This window comes from Gorilla gorilla, chromosome 2 (assembly GCF_029281585.2).
Source record: "Gorilla gorilla gorilla isolate KB3781 chromosome 2, NHGRI_mGorGor1-v2.1_pri, whole genome shotgun sequence".
In the NCBI taxonomy this organism is placed as follows: Eukaryota; Metazoa; Chordata; class Mammalia; order Primates; family Hominidae; genus Gorilla; species Gorilla gorilla.
The window spans coordinates 167,733,364-167,750,815 of record NC_086017.1 but is presented as its reverse complement, the minus strand read 5'-3'; the positions used below and the strand labels follow the sequence as shown (position 1 = coordinate 167,750,815).

The 17,452-nt window shown below is 39.5% G+C and overlaps 1 protein-coding gene across 1 annotated transcript in view; it reads left to right on the top strand.

The window, feature by feature from the left end:
* The first annotated feature begins 528 nt into the window (after positions 1 to 528).
* Positions 529 to 17,452, top strand: part of SSR3 (signal sequence receptor subunit 3) — a 64,930-nt gene continuing 48,006 nt past the window's right edge. Inside the window, exons 1-4 of the mRNA XM_004037889.5 lie at positions 529 to 958; positions 2,970 to 3,110; positions 3,864 to 3,945; positions 6,324 to 6,441. The gene's annotated coding sequence lies outside the window, so the exon portion shown is untranslated. The remainder of the gene's footprint in view (positions 959 to 2,969; positions 3,111 to 3,863; positions 3,946 to 6,323; positions 6,442 to 17,452) is intronic.

The window sequence follows — 17,452 nt, the reverse complement described above, 5'->3', positions numbered from 1 at the left end:
ATTTAAAGTTCTGAGTTTTCTACCACAATAAAATTATTTTTAAAATAGATTACACAACTATGGTATGTTCTGGTTTAAAAACATATACATGTATGTATATATGCAGTTACTGGCAGTTTACACATGAAACCATTAGTACTAGATATTTATGAAAAATATTTTTCCCTCTACTTTTTTTCTTATTTAAATAAATCTGGATAATGTGTGCGTGGAGTACTGAGAAAGGCCTCCGTATCTAGGGGTAAAATGTGGGGACTTTTTCTGGCCAATCAAGCCAGCAGCAAACAGCAGGAAAGCGGGCAAATTTTGGACACAAATACAGCACCAGCCTCTGCCCTGGGTCTCTCCTCCATTCACCACAGATCTCTTAGAGCTTTTCTTCAGCGCTTGGCCCCCTGCCTGCCCCCTCCCTCTAGCGATGTATGGAGAAATTTCGTTTTATTTTGTCCTTTCTTCCACCTTTTCCAGCAGCCGTGGAGAGCAGCGCTTTGGACTTGAGCAAGCGCGCTGCGCAGCCAGAGCGTCTACACACTGAGGCCGCACAGCTTCTGGGCACACGCACCCCGGGTCGGCCGGCCGGCCGCCCGGCCGGCCGGCTCCCCACCGCCCTGGTGAAATGGTTTGTCCCCAGTCGCAAGCTGTTTGGGTTGTTTGGAAATGTCTTTTCCTTGCCTGCGCCTCACCCTGAGCACATCCCCTTGCTTCTGGTAACAGCCTTCTAATAATCGCACGTTCGGCACGTCCTGTGTACCGACCACTCTGGGAAAAGGAGCAGCAGGGAGGCTAGGCTAGGAGCGGCCTAATCCAGGCGCCAGGCGGTCTTTGGAGAAGGGCCCTGTTCTTTGGAGAAGTCTGAAGCTTGCTGGAAATGTTTGATGACCGTTTTCCACTAACTTTTGTCATGCAGAGCCCAGGCTGAAAAAAGCTAGTCATCACATTCCAGTGTGGTCAAGGAGCGGTAAGGCGTGGGTCTGAGCTTTCCTGATCCCCTGGTCCCTCTCAGAGCCCCAGTCCCCACCCTCTCCAGCCCTCAGCAGAGGAGAGAAGTGGCTGGGTGCTGGGAGGGGCTGAGGCCCGTTACTAAGGAGTGTGACTTGGAAACTGGACAGGAGAACTGCTTGCTGGTGTACATCTTCCCCCACCCCCACTGCTTTAAGATAAAAAGCAGGAGCCCCCAGAAGGGAAAATACGTGGCTTTTTTTTTTTTTTCCTTTTGGACCTTGGAAACCAAGTGATAAAATAACAGTAATGCGAATGAAACTCTCCCTGAAACACTAATAAGAAAACTAATTGCAGATTCTAGGACAAGTCTCTCTTTCAGTGCCTCCAAGTGTTGCCATTTTGCTTACAAAGAAGTGAGATAAAGGGAGACAATGAAATACATTAAGTAGGTCATTGTGGGGGGAAAGTCTGAGTTCTAATGCACTTTCAGTTGTTTTTAGTCTCTTGATTATACCCAATGTTGACTGATACTGGAATCTTATTTCCATGATTGGACACAGTTACAATTTACCTCGATTAGTTATTAAGAATTGCGATGTAAATGTCAGATCGGTAGTACAGAAATTAAGTACAGATTTGCTCTTAGGCAATTTTGCTTTTATTGGTTAACAGTACAGTGAGCAGTAAAGAAAAAGATTGCTTGAAGCATAATTATGCAAATAGAAGCTGTTGCTGTATGTTTCAAATGGATTATTTGTAGAAAAATCTATAGTCATCTACAGCAAATATTTAATTAATTTCCAGTCTTCTACTTGGCTAGGAACTTCATCAAATGAAGATGATGCAACCAGCACAAATTTATTGAGTGACACCTCTGTGTGGGATACTGTTCTGATCACCTTCTATTCACTCCATTATTGAAAGAGGAATTCCCCACCCTAAATAGTATGAGATAGTGGAACACCCAGCACCCAACACTGGACAGATGAGATTGATGGCAGTTTATGACTCACATAAGCTCACGGCCTAGGGGAGGACACAGGACACCATGCAGGGTCACTTGGGGTTGCACTCAGGAGTAGAGTGGACAAGCATGGCCTATGGGAGGCAAGTTCTGTACCAACACAGGCTGAGGTGACCCCTGGTTCCCACTGGAGGATGACTGGCTTATTTGAATAATTTCACAGGCTGGCAGGGAAGTAGAACCCCTTAGGTTGAAGGCCAGGTAGCGTGCAGCTCATTTAGCTAATAGGGAAACTAGCCAGATGAGGAGCCTTTTCCACTGGGGAGGGCATATCTGGCAAAAGCAGAACTCACAGTTAGTCTTTGGGGGCTCCAGGAAGCTCAAAGATGTCAAGGCAGCACAAAAAAACTTTAGGCCTTACACTATTGATCCAAAAGAAGAGTAAGACATAGTCCTTGGCTGTAAAGAGCTTGAGTTCTCTAGGCTGGGGTGGGAGTGGGGGTGCCAAAGTATTATACATGGTTCTAACTAAACGCAGGGGGATTTTTGAGCATATAGAGTAAAGTAGGTATAATAACAGCAGCAGACAGACTTCACAGAAAACATGGTGCTTGGCTAGAACTTCAAGGGTGAGTAGGATACATGGTTGAGGGGAGTCAACCTGGGAAGGGGAAGCATTTTAGGAACGGAACAAGATGAGAACGGTCTTGCTGATGTTTCAAGACCGGTCTATTCATTTATTCAACATGTACTTATTAAGGGCCTGCTTGGCACATGGGCCTTCCAGGTTACAGGGTAAGAAAGAAACTCTAAGGACAGCATGTACCTTGCCAGTTGGACTGTTTGGTCCAAACTGGTGGTGAACTGTGTGGCAGTGGCAGCCAGGAAGGTGTTTAGCTGGGGCCTACCGTTCACTGGTAGCCTCAAATGTGGACTTTGTTTGTAATCTCCAATGAGGTGGAACAACCCTGGAAATATATCAGTGGGATATAAACATATTCAATTTGTAATTGTAATTGTTGTAAACACCCAAAATATACCACAATCTTAACACCCTCTTCAGCTTTTATTAGGACCCTTAAAAAAAATGGAAGTGGCCCTGGTGTCCCTTAACTTCTGGGAGGCCGTGCTAGCCAGACTGCTCCCCATCCTGCCAGAATGTGGTTGGCTCTTCTGGGTTCACCTCTGGACTCTATCTTCTCAGGTCTGCACTGAGCATTCCCATTTTTGCACTCCTGGAGCACTTTGGGCTTGTTCTCTCCTGTGGAGCATTTAGTACTTAATGATCCTGCCAACTGAACTACCAGCATGTATGGACAGCCACAATCAGGAAAAGATGCTTTTAAATTACTGAAGGGAGCACTCTGTTCTTTCCAGCACAAGGTGCTTATTTTCGGGTTGTCCAGCACGAGTGTGTACCCCCAAAGTTATTTATTGGAGACATGTTTCACCTCTTGTACTTGGCAACCAAAGCACAAAGATACATACCAACATGTTCTTAGGTTTGTTCTAATTTTATATCCCAAATGGCCTGAGAGAAAAGAAAGGGGTGTTCTTTGTCTCCAGGAAACTCAATGTGACTTAACTTTATCTTCTTTAGTAAATTACTATGTACTTTGTGTTACTTATTTGTAATATATCAAATAAGTTAGCTGGTAAAATATAAAGAGAAAAAAACCTCACCATATGTTCAAAGTCAACAACAATAATAACAAAAGAAAACATGGGGAGAAGAAAAAAAGGTTTACTGGATACAATTATCCCAATTGACAACAACTAAGTCCAAAAGCTATAATATAAATAGTTAAAATTCTCATGGCAAGGAATGAACTTGCCCCAAAATAAATGACTGTACAGATGAGCCCAAAGTGTTCCCACACAAGCAAATTAATAGTTTGGTTTTCTAGGGGTAGATGTGCATAAACATCACATTAACTGTTCTGAGAACTGTTTGCAGATTTTAAAGACAACTGTGACCACTTTCATCATGACCCCATGGATGGTGATGTTCCCAGAACTGGACATCAGGAAATCTTTAAGTATGTACTAAATCAATTAGAAGGAAATCATGCTGACCCTAGAAGGGATTATGAGTTTAGTTGACACCTTAGTAGGAAAATGAAATATCCTGTTAATGACTCACTAAAGCATATAATGTCCTGGAACAGGGAATCACTGTACTGTACTTTCTTGCAAGAGGTGTAACATTTCAGATGCGCTCTTTGAGACTGGAGTTATTTGGGAAATGAGTACATGAAAATCATGAGACTGAGACAAATCACCACTTACACCCTGAAGAAATTCTGACCTCATCTGTAGACTGTGGTTTTCTTTGAAACCCTGAGTTGCTTTTGAACCATAATGTGTGCTTACGACTATCAAGTATCTCTGACATGAAGCTTCAGGAGACACAAACCTTAGACATACCACAAAAATATGAGCTTAGAGGATACTATACAATAAAGTAATGTGGGAATTGCTGAAACCCTAGTGTCAGCTCTGGATCTATTGGCACTGCTCCTTTGCTCCTGATTGGCTGAAAGAGCTTTTGATCTGGTGGATTCTTGTGCCTAGGTCTACTCCACCTGGGACTAGAAGGTACCATGGGGTCCGTCTTCTCTCACACTCATAAAAATTGTACTATCTGGAGCCTAAGGCAGTTATATGTAAGAGGAATTACATAAACATAATGCACGTGTAACTTCATTTTGTTTTACATGATAAATTTTGCATAACTGTTTTACATTCAAACTTCTTTGTCATTTAACCTGAAAGGAAGTCACAATTTACCAGTTCCACTCAAAGCCAGGATCAGGGTGAGGTGAGTAAAGTACTCACCTTAGACACACAGTTTAAGGTAATGCAAAAAATACTCAGTAATCAAGGTAAAAAATATAAGTCCACATAACAACATCCTGGTCAATGATGAACCACATGTAAAATATAAAGATACCTTAAATATATTTTATCAGTTGGTGGCCCCATAAGATTATAGTGGAGCTGAAAATTCTTATCACCTAGGGACATTGTAGCTGTCGTAATGTCCTAGTGCAACAAACTACTCATGTATTTGTGGTGATGCTAGTGTAAACAAACTCACTGCACTACCAGTCATATAAAAGTATAGCAACAAAATCATGTTCAGTACATAATACTTGATCATGATAATAAATGACCATGTTACTGGTTTACTACACTACACTTTTTATCCTTATTTTAGAGTGTACTCTTTGTACTCTTTCTACTTATTAAAAAACAGTTAGCTGTAAAATGGCCTCAGGCAGGTCCTCCATGAGGTATTCCAGAAGGAGACATTGTTATCATAGGAGACGACAGCTCAATGTGTATTATCGCCCCTGAAAACCTTCCAGTGGGGTAGGATGTGGAGGTGGAAGGTAGTGATATTGATGTTCCTGACTCTGTGTAGGCCAAGGCTAAGTATGTCTGTGTCTTAGTTTTTAACAACAACAAAAAAAATGTTTAAAAACTTTTTTTAAAGCTTTTAAAAATAGAAAAAAAAAGCTTGTGAGATAAAGATATAAAGAAAATATTTTTGTACAGCTGTACAATGTGTTATGTTTTAAGCTGTGTTGTTATAAATACATCTAAAAGTTTTTTAAAATTGAAAGTTTACAAAGTAGAAAAGTTACAGCTAGCCAAGGTCAATGTATTATTGAAGAGAGAAAACTTTTATAATAAACTTAGTGTAGCCTAAATGGTACGTGTAGATAAACAACACGTGTGCTACAACTGCCTATAGTACTCAGTACAGTAACATAATGTATAGGTTTGTAGCCTAGGAGGAATAGGTTATACCGTATAGCCTGTGTGTGCAGTTGGCGATACCATTTAGGTTTGTGTAACTACATTCTATGATGTTTGCACAATGACAGAATCACCTAGTGATGAATTTCTCAGAATGTATCCCGATCATTAAGCAATTCATGACTTTATTTTAATGCAATGCTTTAAAAAACCAAATTGGCAAACCATGGCTCACAGGTCACTTGCCTATTTTTGTAAATAAAGTTTTGTTGGAACCAGGGCCAGGATTAGGGTGAGGCAAATGAGACAAGGTCATGCAAATGCAGGGTTAGATCCTGTTATTTAAATTTTTATAGTTTGTTCATCATTGAATTTTTGCATTAATTTCATTTTTAAAAAACCATCTCATATATCTAAGTTGCCTTTCAACCTTCCTCCCATTTCCATCAATCTAGGCAGTGACCAAGTCATCCTAGATTAACAGTACAGTATCAATTAGTGGCTAGTGCACAAAGCTGACCCCCTACCATCAATTTTTTCTTTCTTCCTTCTTAGGGATGTGATCAAGTTCAACATTGTTCTCTCATTATCCTGTCTTTCCCAGTGCATGCGCGCACACACACACACTTTTTTTTTTTTTTTTTTGAAACAGGGTCTCACTCTGTCACCCAAGCTGGAATGCAGTGGCTCAATTGTAGTTCACTGTAGCCTCAATCTTCCAGGCTCAAGCAACCCTCCTACCTCAGCCTCCTGAGTAGCTGGAACTACAGGTGAGCACCACCGTGCTTGATTTTTTTTTTTTAATATTTAGTAGAGATGAGGTCTCGCTGTGTTGCCCACACTGGTCTCACACTCCTGAGCTCAAGCAATCCTCTCACCGCAGCCTCCCAAAGCACTGGGATTACAGGCATGAGCCACCGTACCTGGCCATTTTTTTAATTAGAGACTTACATATGCTGAAATGTGTTGATTTTAAGTCTAAATATCCTACTTCATTTAATGGTTTGTAAGTGGATACTTTAGTGTTGATGAAAGATACGAGAGTGTACCTGAAGTAGCTTACAGAAAAGAGCCGAGGTTACTGATATAGCATTCTCCTATGTGTATGTCTTTAAAATGCATAAATAAATATTCTTTAAGCAGTTTTATATTAAAAATGTTTATTAAATAAATGGAAACAGCTCCAAACAAATATAAAAAAGTAAAAAGACCTGCAGCTATGATATAGATACATTAACAATTATCTATTCCCAGTTCCGTTTTTCATAATGTTAATTTTTAAGTGACCAATATTTAATATGGAAAATTGCTTGGATTTTGACAGCTTGTCTGACTGAGAGTATGCAAATTGTACACAATCCCCATGGAAATGACCTTGTGACCCCTGCATTTTATTTAGGTCAGCGTGGCCAGCAGTAACCACCTTGTCCTCCTCCATGCAATTGTTGTGAGGAAAGGAAGAAAACTGTGACAATGACAGGGGTTGGGGGTTGGGAAGTGTGAGAAGCTGAGAAAGGCAAGAAGCCAGAAAGGCCTGCCCTGGGGAGCATGAAGGCTCTATGAGCCTGCGTGGTGAAAAACAGTTCTAAATTGTCAGCGTGCCAAGTGTGGCAAGGTGAATACATGTAGCTACCTCCTTCTCCTGCCCCAACTTCATGGGGGGAACATTTTCTACTTAAAGAAAGTGTGCACTCACCAAATTGATAGGATTATAATTAGGTTTTTCCCAGAAGAGGAATTTTAGGGTGATCTCGTCTCCTTGCTTTCTGCCTTGCCCCAGCTGCAGGGCTCCCTCTATACAGAACGATGCTGAATGAGCTTTCAACACTAGAAATCAATCCTGTCATTTCTTCACTAGACCCCTGAGCTTCCTAAATGAAGTCCACACCGCTTAGCTTGGCATTCAAAGCCTATTGTGAGCTGGTCCTTGCCTTCAGTGCTGACCTCAAATCCGAAGGTGATTTCAGCTTGACAGTCTTCTATGTAATTTTTATTTCATTTTATTTTTTATTGAGGTTATGTATACATAATATACATAATGTATGCTAATCAACAGGGTACAACCTTTTGATATTTACATATGTATGAATCTGTATGTAACCACACTCAGGTCAATACACAAAACATTTTCTCTACCCCACAAATTTCTCTGGTGTCCTTCTTAGTCTGTACATGCTCCACTTACCACTCCAGTTCTTAACTTTATATAAATAAAATTATATAATATGTATTATTTTATGCCTGCTTCTTTCAACATCAGTGCTTGTGAAATTCATCCATGCTGTACATTTATTTAATTCATTCTTTCTTGCTTGCTGAGTTAGTATGTCGCTGTGTGAGTGAACCACAATTTATCCATTTTCTCGCTGCTTCTTCATATTTTTCCCATGGCACTCAGCATTGTATAAGGTTTGAATGCAAAGGCATGAGGAGGCCTAGCCACTGCCCGGGAGGCACTTTCCTGAGGCCTCAGGGGACAGTCACCTGGGACAGAGTCTGACCTTCAGCCCCATAGCCTCAGCAGCCTGGACCGTGAGCTCATGAAGAGGGACCTGGTGCAACCACGTCCTTAGGACTCAGAAAATCAGCACTCATTTATTTATTTATAGTGAGAAATACAACCGTCATATATTCAGGCGAACACATTTCATATATTTTTAAAACAGTTCTGTAATATTTATGTAGCCTTTCTTGCAAGGAACTATGAACACATTTAAATAATGAGCTGCCACAACATTCTGGTAAATAGACTGTTGGAATTTACAAATGAAGAATTTGGGACAAAAGAAAGAACTAAATGTTCTTAAGGCAAACTTGTAAGGGAAAACACATCAGCTTTAACCATATCTCTGCTTTGCTTTATCCCAATTCCAGGAGGTAGGGCAGTCAACTAGTTAAGGCTACAGACTGGGGCCAGAGGCCTGGATTCAGATACATGCTCTGCCATTACCTCTGTGACCTTGGGCAAGTTACAGTGCCTCCTCATGCCTCAGGTGTGCCACCTATAAGAATGGGATGATAATAGTAGTTAAATGAGCTGAGAGGCAGAGTGATTTGAAAAATGCTGGCATGTAGTAAGCAACTTAAAAAATGCCAGCTGCGATTATTGTCTTGGGCTCTGTAAATTGTCACTTTCCTCATTATCAGAAAATTAGATCACATTTAGGCATTACTAACTACTAAGGCCTCAGCTTGAAGTCATAATGGTAAAACCATCACTCTTAAATTCCTGACAGACAAGGTATTTCCAGAGAAGAGTCAGTGTTGGCAATACTCAACACATATACTTTTTTTCCCTTTTTTTAAAAAAATTATTATTTCATAAGTTATTGGGGTACAGGTGGGTTACATAAATAAGTTATTTAGTGGTTATTTGTGAGATTTTGGTGCACCCATCACTCGAGCAATATACACTGAACCCTATTTGTAGTCTTTTATCCTTCAGCCCCCCACACTCTTCCCCCTAAGTCCCCAAAGTCCATATCATTCTTATGCCTTTGCATCCTCATAGCTTAGCTCCCACATATCAATAAGAACATATGATGTTTGGTTTTCCATTCCTGAGTTATTTCACTTAGAATAATAATGTCCAGTCTCATCCAGGTCACTGCAAATGCTGTTTATTCATTCCTTTTTATGCCTGAGTAGTACCCCATCGTATATATATATGCCACAGTTTCTTTATGCACTCGTTGATTGATGGGCATTGGGTTGTTTCCATGATTTTGCAATTGTGAATTGTGCTGCTATAAACATGTGTGTGCAAATCTCTTTTTTGTATAATGACTTCTTTTCCTCTGCGTAGATACCCAGTAGTGGGACTGCTGGGTCAAATGGCAGTTCTACTTTTAGTTCTTTAAGGAATCTCTACATTGCTTTCCATATTGGCTGTACTAGTTTACATTCCCACCATCAGTGTAGAAGTGTTCCCTGATCACCACACCCATGCCAACATCTACTGTTTTTTTTAATTTTTTGATTATGGCCATTCTTGCAGGAGTGGGGTGAAATCACATTGTGGTTTCGACTTGCATTTCCCCGATCATTAGTGATGTTGAGCATTTTTTCATATGTTTATTGGCCATTTGTATATCTTCTTTTGAGAATTGTCTATTCATGTCCTTAGCCCACTTTCTGATGGGATTTTTTCTTTTTCTTACTGATTTGTTTGAGTTCTTAGTCGATTCTGGAAATTAGTCCTTTGTCAGATGTATAGATTGTGAAGATTTTCTCCCACTCTGTGGGTTGTCTGTTTACTCTGCTGAGTGTTCCTTTTGCTGTGCAAAAGCTATTTAGTTTAATTAAGTCCCAACTATGTATCTTTGTTTTTATTACATTTGCTTTTGGGTTCTTGGTCATGAAATCCTTGCTAAGCCAATGTCTAGAAGGGTTTTTCCAATGTTATCTTCTAGAATTTTTATAGTTTTCGGTCTTATATTTAAGTCCTTCATCCATTGAGTTGATTTTTGTATGAGGTGAGAGATGAGGATCCAGTTTCATTCTCCTGCATGTGGCTAGCCAATTATCCCAGCACCATTTGTTGAAAAGGGTGTCCTCTCCCCAGTTTATGTTTTTGTTTGCTTTGTCGAAAATCAGTTGGCTGTAAGTATTTGGGCTTATTTCTGAGTTCTCTATTCTGTTCCATTGGTCTATGTGCTTTTTATACTAGTACCATGCTCAACACATATACTTTTGATGGTAAATATAAGGAGATTAGAAAAATAAGACCAAGTATCAGAGCATCCCAAGATGTTAGAATTCTTTAAATGAATATATTGTATTAGGGACACTGGTTTATCTGTTTTGCTTTGTCTTTTTAGAATATGATTCTAGAAAAGCAAGGAAGGCGAAGCATTATTAAAGCTGAAGACTTTCTGGGATGTTGCTAAGGAAAGTCAGAAATCCAGGGCTACTAAGTAAAATTAATTCTACTTATTATCCATAAATTGGGTCCTAATGAGGTGAGAAATTGCAGTGAATAGTTAAAGAACGAAAATATTTTCTCTGAATAAAAAGAAAAGCCAGGGAGGCTTTACCCTCTCAATTCTATCTTATTTCTCTTTAGCTACAGTCAGATAAAAAGGAAGCAGCTCTGAGAACCGGGAGATACAAACAAAACCATTCATGTAATTACCTTATACTGTCTGGGCAAGGTGAGTGGAACACCTGTGAATAATACAGAATGAAATCTTTGTAAGCATTGAACGATAACTCACTCAGGGGCATTTTAGCTCAAGACCAGTTCAAAAGTAAAGGACGAGTGTCTGGCGAAGGATTTTGATTCCAAGCCAGAGTGACATGAATATGAAAAGTTAAAGATTCATGTCAGAAGAACCAAATGATGTCTTTAATTATTTATATATTTCAAAGGTTACTCTTAAAGAACAACTTGTTGATAAATGTGTTCAAATTACCACTCTTTTAATTAAGATAATTATTTTTAGGTAACAGAGTGAGAGAAAGGGAGAGAGAGGGAGAAAGAGAGGCAGTGGAAGGAGGGAGGAGAGAGAGAAATGAAAGAGATATACAGGAAGTCTGAGTATTTCAACGTGTTGGATTTTCAAAAACATGAGAGACCCAACGGGACTTCCTGGAAAAAGCAAATTCCAGGCTTCCTGTTCTTGGTAAGATGCGATGTTAAATACAATGAAAAGGTTAGGCACGGGGACTCCTAAAATCAGAGGTCATAGTCTTGGGACTCCCTAATTAAACATGCGTGAAAGCCCATTTTTGTTAATCTACACTGAGTTTTAAAATGTTTTAAAACACTATCAAAAAAGAAGATGTCATATTAAAAAATCCAATTTCTGGCTTTCCTCACAAACCCCAACATTCTGGCAACCTTGCAGCATTCCTGCCTACTAAGAGTTGGCCGTACGTGAGTAGTGACAGTTCCTTTGCATTTCAGCACAGCCCCAGTTTGGTCTGCCCTACCCACCTGTGCTACTGCTTTTTCAAAGCAAAATATACCTGTCTGTTTGTACAAGCAGGAATGAAACTGATGGGAATATTGTGGAATCTCTCTGGGATTAGGAATATGACACAATGGACAGGTCTTTGCTCCACCTATAAGGTGGCATCAGTCAGTTTTCGCGTAGCTATCAAGGTGCATATATTTGGATAACCACCTCCAGACTGAACTTCTCCAGGGCAGGGGATTCAGTCTCATTCATTGTTGTGTTCCCTGTTTAGCACAGTGCATAGCATACGGTTGGTGCTTAATAAATATTTATTGAATGAATAACAGATTAGAGGACTTGTAATGTTCTCCACCTCTAAATCAAGCATGAGAAAGTATCTGCTTTTTTAAAAAGTATCTCAGTTTTCTGGGTATCATCTCTCCCCACCATATATCTATATACCATCCATTCATTCTGTTGACCTTTTTGGACCTGGGGAGTTCAACTCCCACTTACCAGCAAACTAGATAGGATAATCGCTGAGCCACCTCTAGACTCCCATCACTTAATATGATCCTCACAGGAAATGGTCCAAGAGTATACCAGCTGACGACCAGCTGCATGACACGGAGGGGAACACAGGGGATTTATCACTTGCATATCTGAACAACACAGATTATTTAAAATCCGGACACATTGGCTTCCACGAAGTTAATGAATAATTCTTGCATGAACCAGCTGCTTTCACTTAGTTAAAAGGACACTGCTTTTCATTGTCCCAACACATAGTTGCTTGGACAGATTTTTCTTAGGATAATGATGAGGAGAGCAAAGGTTGGCTGTTCGTAAACTCTACTTATAAACTAGGGATTCCAAACTCAGTAGCCTCCAGGGCCAGGCAGGTAATGGAAATGAGTGAAGCCTGATGGGAAAGTGAAGAGGAACAGCTGCTCCTTGCGGCAAGTAACTGAAGCTATTGCAGGAATCTGGGCCCACTGTTTCCAGGTCTTCCAATTTTTCCAGAAAACCCAGATGCCCAGATTTATAAGGACATTTCCCAATTAAAAACACACACACACACACACACAAAAACACAAAAACACAAAACAGGCCAGATTGAGCCCAAGCCCTTAGGTTTTTGAAATCTGCTATTTAGCCGGGTAGGGCATAACATTCCCTCATGAAGGTTTTTATGGTAGGCACCTTAGTAGCCTGTGACTAGCAATAGAGACTCCCTTCCCTTCCCCCTACCACACCACAAAGGGCCCTGGAAGCCTCTGAAAGGAAATCATTGGTTTTATTTTTTTTTCCCTTGGGTTTATTCTTAATTAGGAATGTTGGAATCTTTACAAAAAAAAAAAACATATAAATGTAAAGTGTTTAACTCACAGAGTACCCATGTGAAAATGAATTAGTAGTATTAACTGGAGACAACAACAAAACTCCCTGCAGGCAGCTGAAACTGTTCTGTGCATTAACATATATATGTTTATGTGTATGTGTGTATATGTTTATTTTTACTTGTTTTAAGAATGTTTTTTAATCCAAGTTGGACTTTAGTAGGTTTTTTTTCCCTTTATTATAACCATGGGGTAGAAATGTATCCCTTGCCCAGAGCTATTTTGTTTTGAAAGTGGGGAAATGGGAAAACTTCAGGCTTTGATCCTTAGACCAGATTACTTTCTGTCTCACACTGAGGTCACAGACAGGACATGTGAATGGAACAAATGCTGAGAACTTACACTGGCCAAAATCAAGGCAGTAGTTCAGGCCCCTCTAGCTTGATTGACAATAATAGGGACAAGGATATTATCATTTCCTTGCTGCTTGTGTATCCTGCTTTGTGGAGGAAAAAAAGTTGTGTCTAAAAGTCAAGCCATTTCTGATTTTTAAATTTTCATTTGTAAACTGGAGATATTAATAACTACTTTGCAGGAGTTTTGTGAACATTGCTAAGTTTGACACCTACAAAACACCTAGAAGAGTACCTAGTGCATGGAAGAACTTAAAAGGTAGCAGGTAGTATTATTCTGATTTTTTAATTTTCATTTGTAAACTGGAGATATTAATAACTACCTTGCAGGATTTTTGTGAATACTGCTAAGTTTGACATCTATAAAACACACACACACACACACACACACACACACACATATATTTTATATATTATATATATTATATGTAATATATATCATATATATTATATATATATATAGAGAGAGAGAGAGTACCTAGTGCATAGAAGAACTCAAAAGGTAGCAGGTAGCATTATTGTTATTACTTTATACTTTCATTTGTGCTTTATAACCAAGTATGGCCCTGGATCAGCAGTATCAGTATTCCCTGAGTACTTATTAGAAATACAGTGCCTCAGAGCCCTTTCCAGGTCTGCTGACTCAAAATCTCCTTTGTAGCAATATTTGAGGTGATTTGTGTGCTCAGTCAACCTGGACATACACTGCTTTATAAAGTATACTTTGTACTTAGAACTTTTACATTTTAAATGTTAAATGGTGTTCTAAAACTTGAATTATTTTTACCACCTATACAAGATTTCCTATATCTGTGTTTCATCTGGACCATTATTTACTTAATAGATATTTTAAATAGTCTCAGCAGTTTGGGAGGTCAAGGAGGGTGGATCACCTGAGGTCAGGAGTTTGAGACCAGCCTGGGCAACATGGTGAAACTCTGTCTCTACTAAAAATACAAAATTAGCTAGGCATGGTGGCAGGCGCCTGTAATCCCAGCTACTTGGGAGGCTGAGGCAGGGGAGAATCTCTTGAACCCGGGAGGCAGAGGTCGCAGTGAGCCAAGATGGAGCCACTGCACTCCAGCCTGGTGACAAAGCAAGGCTCCATTAAAAAAAAAAAAAGAGGATAGTCTTAATTTAAAAAAAAAAAAAAAAGACGTTAGCCTGCTCCTAAAAATGATATTGTGGGTCTTATATCCTAGCTATATTCATATAATATAGCTATATTCTATATTCATATGAAATAAATAATAGACTGTGAAGTTAAAAATGTCCTCCGTATACCCCTAAAAGCATCCTGGGTATCACTGTGACACACACCCTGTCTTTCAAGCAACACTTTCCCAGGGGCTCACTATTTACAAGAAGATTGTTCTAAGTGGTTTAATAAAGCAAAGACTCTCAATAAAATACTGGCAAACAGAATCCAGCAGCACATCAAAAAGCTTATCCACCAAGATCAAGTTGGCTTCATCCCTGGGATGCAAGGCTGGTTCAACATACGCAAATCAATAAACGTAATCCATCACATAAACAAAACCAAAGACAAAAATCACATGATTATCTCAATAGATGCAGAAAAGGCCTTCGACAAAATTCAACAGTGCTTCATGCTAAAAACTCAATAAACTAGGTATTGATGGATCATATCTCAAAATAATGAGTTATTTATGACAAACACACAGCCAGTATCATACTGAATGGGCAAAAACTGGAAGCATTCCCTTTGAAAACTGGCACAAGACAGGGATGCCCTCTCTCCCCACTCCTATTCAACATAGTGTTGGAAGTTCTGGCCAGGGCAATCAGACAAGAGAAAGAAATAAAGGGTATTCAATTAGGAAATGAGGAAGTCAAATTGTCCCCGTTTGCAGATGACATGATTGTATATTTAGAAAACCCCGTTGTCTCAGCCCAAAATCTCCTTAAGCTGATAAGCAACTTCAGCAAAGTCTCAGGGTACAAAATCAATGTGCAAAAATCACAAGCATTCCTATACACCAATAACAGACAAACAGAGACCCAAATCATGAGTGAACTCCCATTCACAATTGCTACAAAGAGAATAAAATACCTAGGAATCCAACTTACAAGGGATGTGAAGGACTTCTTCAAGGAGAACTACAAACCACTGCTCAATGAAATAAAAGAGGATACAAACAAATGGAAGAACATTCCATGCTCATGGATAGGAAGAATCAATGTGGCGAAAATAGCCATACTGCCCAAGGTAATTTATAGATTCAATGCCATCCCCATCAAGCTACCAATGACTTTCTTCACAGAAGTGGAAAAAACTACTTTAAAGTTCATATGGAACCAAAAAAGAGCCTGCATTGCGAAGACAATCCTAAGCAAAAGGAACAAAGCTGGAGGCATCACACTACCTGACTTCAAACTATACTACAAGGCTACAGTAACCAAAACAGCATGGTACTGGTACTAAAACAGAGATATAGACCAATGGAACAGAACAGAGGCCTCAGAAATAACACCACACATCTACAACCATCTGATCTTTGACAAACCTGACAAAAACCAGAAATGGGGAAAGGATTCCCTATTTAATAAATGATGCTGGGAAAACTGGCTAGCCATATGTAGAAAGCTGAAACTGGATCCCTTCCTTACACCTTACACAAAAATTAATTCAAGATGGATTAAAGACTTAAATGTTAAACCTAAAACCATAGGAACCGTAGAAGAAAACCTAGGCAATACCATTCAGGACATAGGCATGGGCAAGGATTCCTGACTAAAACACCAAAAGCAATGGCAACAAAAGCCAAAATTGACAAATGGGATCTAATTAAAAAAAGAGTTTCTGCACAGCAAAAGAAACTACCATCAGAATGAGAGAAATTTTTGCAATCTACCCATCTGACAAAGGGCTAATATCCAGAATCTACAAAGAACTCAAACAAATTTACAAGAAAAAATCAAACAACCCCATCAAAAAGTGGGCAAAGTATATGAACAGACACTTTTCAAAAGAAGACATCTGTGCAGCCAACAGACACATGAAAAAATGCTCATAATCACTGGTCATCAGAGAAATGCAAATCAAAACCACAATGAGATACCATCTCACGCCAGTTAGAATGGCGATCATTAAAGTCAGGAAACAACAGGTGCTGGAGAGGATGTGAAGAAATAGGAACACTTTTACACTGTTGGTGGGACTGTAAACTAGTTCAACTATTGTGGAAGACAGTGTTGCAATTCCTCAGGGATCTAGAACTAGAAATATCATTTGACCCAGTGATCCAATTACTGGGTATATACCCAAAGAATTACAAATCATGCTACTATAAAGACATGTGCACACATATGTTTATTGCAGCACTATTCACAATGGCAAAGACTTGGAACCAACCCAAATGTCCATCAATGATAGACTGGATTAAGGCAATGTGGCACAAATACACCATGGAATACTATGCAGCCATAAAAAAGGATGAGTTCATGTCTTTTGTGGGGACATGGATGAAGCTGGAAACCATCATTCTGAGCAAACTATCGCAAGGACAGAAAACCAAACACTGCATGTTCTCACTTATAGTTGGGAATTGAACAATGAGAACACTTGGACAAAGGGCAGGGAACATCACACACACCGGGGCCTGTCATGGGGTGGGGGGTGGGGGAGGGATAGCATTAGGAGAAAAACCTAAAGTAAATGACAAGTTAATGGGTGCAGCAAACCAACGCAGCACATATGTACATATGCAACAAACCTGCACGTGTACCCTAGAACTTAAAATATAATAATAAATAGTAAATAAATTTAAAAAAATAAAAAAAAAGGAAAAACTCTTTTTCCAATCTGAATAACCATTCCTTAGCTTTTCTTTTGTATCAATTCAAACTAGGGCCATATGATGTGACAGAAAATATTTTATCAGTCTGATAGACCAGAGATGTCACTTTTAAGCATGTATCTGGGCCAGATTCCTTCCTCCCTTCTTAACTTATATCAACATCCACTGAACAACCACTGCATGCCAGCCCTTGTACTTAGCATGGAAGACAGAGTTGAGGAAGACGGTGCCTCTTCCCTAGCATCTTACCATCTGGTTGGTTGTGGTAGTACAGGAAAATGTGACAAAGCTGATGGTAAAGCAACCC